The 4,644-nt window shown below is 41.6% G+C and overlaps 1 non-coding gene across 1 annotated transcript; it reads right to left on the reverse strand.

The window, feature by feature from the left end:
* Positions 1-4,355: 4,355 nt before the first annotated feature.
* Trnag-gcc (transfer RNA glycine (anticodon GCC)) lies at positions 4,356-4,426 on the reverse strand. The gene has a single exon. It is a non-coding gene; the product is annotated as a tRNA-Gly (tRNA).
* Positions 4,427-4,644: the final 218 nt, after the last annotated feature.

The following is a 4,644-nucleotide window of genomic DNA, read 5'->3' on the forward strand; positions in this document are numbered from 1 at the left end:
AAACTGTAATTCGAAATAAAATTTATAAACCCCATTTTTTTATAAAATTTACATAGTCAATTTTTCGGTTTTTTTGCAATTTTTTAGTGTGGTTTAAGGGAAAAAACAAATTTAAATTTAAATAAATCATTTAAAATTGGAAAAGTTGTGTAAAATTTGTGACTTTTAAAAATTTTTTGTCAGTATGTTTAAATTTTATTTGTTTTGCTGCATAAACATTTATTTTTGCGTGTGTGTGTGTGTTGTGTGTGTGGTGTGTGTGGTGTTTTGTGTGTTTTGTGTGTGTGTGTGTGTGGTGTGTGTGGTGGGTGTTTTGTGTGTTGGGGGTGGTGTTTGTACTTTCGTGGGTGGTTTGGGCTTTGCGTGTTTCGGAGGGGCATCGTTGGACTGAAGGGATTCAGTATGTATTGTTTTGTTTTCCTCCACACCCCAAAAGGGGGGAAAAAGGTTAAAAATTTTTTTTGAATCTTTTGTTTTCCGCCCCGAAGGGGCAAGGTCTTTTAAAACCGTCGTCTGTGGACCGACGACGAAACGAGGGGGTGTTATACGTAAAAAACTGCCCCAAGGAAATTTTGGGGGGTTTTAAATAAATTTTTGTTGTTTTAAATAGTTATTTTATGTTTTTTATCCCTTTTTTTTTTTATTCTTTTAGTTTTTTTTTGGGGTTTTTTTTTTTTTTTGTTTTTTTACTTTATTTATTTTATCTTATTTTTTTTGTATGGTTATTTTTTTTTTATTTTTTTTGTTTATTTATTTATTTATTTTTATTTTTTTTCTTTTTTTTTAAATTTTTTTTTATATATTTTATCTTATTTATTTTTTTTGGGGTTTTTTTTTTTTCCCCAAAAGGCCCGGGCTAAGCGCGTTGGGTTTTCGCTGTGGTCAGGGCCCGTTGGCGATGTGGTGTAGTGTATATGGATTGCCCCAAAGCAGTGGGCGCCTTTCCCTTGGGGCTATTTATGATACTTATATGATTTCTGTACTGCCCGCCCGGGGAAACAGTTTGGGGGCACTGTGTTGCAGATGCCATAATCAAAGCTGGTTGAGATGCCCTAAACTAATAAAGACCCGGGAAAGGGGAAGGGCGTGATTTAATTAAAATGTTCTACGAACGGGGAAAGAAAACGACGTTAAAAAGCGTTTCACCCCAATTTCCCTTTATCAAAATTACAAACGGAGGCTTTTTTTTTTTTTAAAAATGAAGGGCATTGAAAGTTGACAAAAAAAAAACCACAATTCTGCGACGGAAAAACTAAAGGTTTGGGATTTAGCCCACCCAAAGGGGCCCTCGAGGGGTTTTTGTGAGAGGGAAAAAGGGAAATGGGCCCTTTTGAGTTTAATTTTAAAACCACCCGTAAAGAACATTCAAAGGGTTTTTTCAGTCGGTCGTCTCCCGTTGGGGAACCAGAAATTTGTAACACTGGGGAAAATGTTCTGTCGAGTTTTCTTTTCGTCGTCCCTCGTCGTCGTCCCTCGTCCCTCGGCCTTTTCGGGCTCGAGGACGAAGGGTACACCCGAAATGTATAGTCACTGCCGGGGGATTGCAATTCCCCGCGGTGGCGTGTGACGATGTGGGTGACAATCCTTTTCTGCCCTGTTTGGGGCAGTATAATGTAGTTTCTGGTTATTAATTTTTCAGAATTTGACTTGCGTCGTGTGGCTCTTTGTTTTCCTCAGGCGAGTCGTGGAGTGTCCAGAAGGCATTGTAAAAAAGTTGCAGGAATTTTTTTCGTTTAAACAACACTTTTAGGTGTTTTCCCTCCAAACTTTTCCCGGGCCCGACATGCCAGTGGGGAAAACGGCTGTTCAAAAAAGGGGGGAAAAAAGAAAAAAAAAAGTGCAAACCCTCTCGCGTCAAAACGTTTTGGAAATAAAGGCACTGCATTTTTTTTATATTCAGTTCAGTTCAATTCAATTCAAAATACTTTATTATCTGCTTCAACCGAAAACAGAAAATTTTCTTTAGGCTCACTTAAAATAAAATGAAATGCCCGTCAGCAAAAAAAAAAAAAAAAAAAAAAAAAAAAAAAAAAAAGAAGAAAAAAGACACACCCTTCACTTATCACCATGTACACATCAATTATTATGTAAAATGAAAAACATGGTGGGTAAGATACTATTACATTCAGAGTGTAACAACTGTGTGTGTGTGTTGCGTGTGTGCCCGCATGTGCGTGTGCATGCATCGTTTTGTGTGTGCGCGTTTGTTTTTTTTTAAGTGGAAAGAAAGCATTACATGAGAGCGAGGGGGAGGGTATTATAGGAAAACCATTTGCGAACACCTAGGCTTTGACACACAGCCGACAGAACTGTAGGTATCTGGTGAACAGAGCTCCGATGAATTCACATGGTGAAGGACATAGAAGAAGAAGAAGAAGAAGAAGAAGAACGAAAAGAAGAGCAGGAAGAAGAAGAAGAAGAATGGATACTTATGTAGCACACTATCCAGAAATCTGCTCTAGGTGCTTTACACAAAAAAACACTTTTGTTAACATAACACATTACATCAATATTACATACACACACCAAAATGTGACTACACACACACACACACACACACACACACACACACACACACACATACACACACACATGCACACACACACACGCGCACACACGCACAATGCATACATACAATTTAACATACATGTGTATCTAACAGCTACCCTCAACACATACGCACACATAGGCAGACACAAACTTACATAAGCACACGTGCGCGCGCGCGCCACTCACACACACACACACACACACACACACACACACACACACACACACACACACACACACACACTACACATTCATATACATGCATTTAGTGTCCTCAAGACGCTCTCAAGAAGAACAAGAGGAAGAAGAAGAAGCTGTTTGCGCTCTGCATTAGTGCCACACTCTGACAGCAACATGCTTGGAAAACGAGAAAGCCTCTTTAAACGTTGGCCGTTCGTCAGTTGTTTCATTTTTATCACACTGTCGACAGAGGGGTCTTCTTCCTTTTGGCGTCCCGTGTGTGTGTGGTGTGTGTGTGTGTGTGTGTGTGTGTGTGTGTGTGTGTGTGTGTATCTGTCTGACGGTGTGTCTGTGTATCAGTCTGTGTGTCTGTATACTTATCTGTGTCTGTCTTTGTGTCTGAGCGTCTGTGTGTGTGTGTGTGTGTTTGTATGTTTGTGTATGTATATGCATGCGTGTGTGCGCTTGTGTATCTATGTGTGCGCTTGTGTGTGCGTATGTGTCCTCGTGCATGTGTAAGTATATGCGTGTGTACGTGTGTGTGCCTGTGTATTTATTTGTATGCATGCGAGTGTGTGTGTGTGTGTGTGTGTGTGTGTGTGTGTTTGCGTGTATGTTCTCGTGAATGTGTGTGCGTAAACGTATATAAGTGTGTGTATATGTGCGTGCGTGTGTACGCGTATTTACGTGTTTGTATGCGTGCGAGTGTGTGTGTGTGTGTGTGTGTGTGTGTGTGTGTGTGTGTGTGTGTGTGTGTTACACAACACACGAGAGATGCTATCAGACAGGATGGCCACGACGGGTTGCTAGCAGGAACCCTACATCTCAAGTTAGGTAGGCCTCAACAACCAGACCAATGGAATGGAGCAAGGTAACTCGACTGTGCAATAAGCAGCTCCTCTGTCCTCTGTTAATCCTTTCTTTTATCACAACAGATTTCTCTGTGTGAAATTCGGGCTGCTCTCCCCAGGGAGAGCACATCGCTACACTACAACGCCACCCATTTGTTTTCTATTTTTTCCTGCATGCAGTTTTATTTGTTTTTCCTATCGCAGTGGATTTTTCTACAGAATTTTGTCAGGAACAACCCTTTTGTTGCCGTGGGTTCTTTTACGTGCGCTAAGTGCATGCTGCACACGGGACCTCGGTTTATCGTCTCATCCGAAAGACTAGCGTCCAGACCACCACTCAAGGTCTTAGTGGAGGGGGAGAAAATATCGGCCGCGGCTGAGCCGTGATTCGAACCAGCGCGCTCAGATTCTCTCGCTTCCTAGGCGGACGCGTTACCTCTAGGCCATCACTCCACATCACTCCTCGTTTTCCTCCCTATGATGTCTGTACTCTCTCGTTCAAATCATGGGAACAAGTTAGTCAGCCGATTTCTCCAGACGAAAGGCTAATAATATCTATATGCTCTTCCTCTGTAAATCCTCATTATCCTAAAAAAAATTCCATACTGCTTCTGATGTCTGTACCTTCCCTCTCGTACAGTTTCAGTTTCAGTATCAGTAGCTCAAGGAGGCGTCACTGCGATCGGACAAATCCATATACGCTACACCACACCAAGCAGATGCCTGACCAGCAGCGTAACCCAACGCGCTTAGTCAGGCCTTGAGAAAAATATGTGCATCGACCGGGAATCGAACCCGGGTCACCCGCGTGGCAGGCGAGTATTCTACCACTAGACCACCGATGCTGCCTCAAAATATGAAAACAAATCTGTCAGTCGATTTCTCTAGACGAAAGGCTAACATCGAATAGTTAATGTGTCGCTTGAGGTTCGCTCTTGATCAATGTGTGAAGGGTGTAAAATCGAGTATTTTATGTAACACAAATACCGTGGATTGTGCTCTGAAATGCCGGATTTGTGTATTTATGTATTATGTTACGGTGGTGATAGAAATACCGTGGTTT

The sequence above is a fragment of the Babylonia areolata genome, chromosome 6 (assembly GCF_041734735.1).
Source record: "Babylonia areolata isolate BAREFJ2019XMU chromosome 6, ASM4173473v1, whole genome shotgun sequence".
NCBI lineage: Eukaryota > Metazoa > Mollusca > Gastropoda > Neogastropoda > Buccinidae > Babylonia > Babylonia areolata.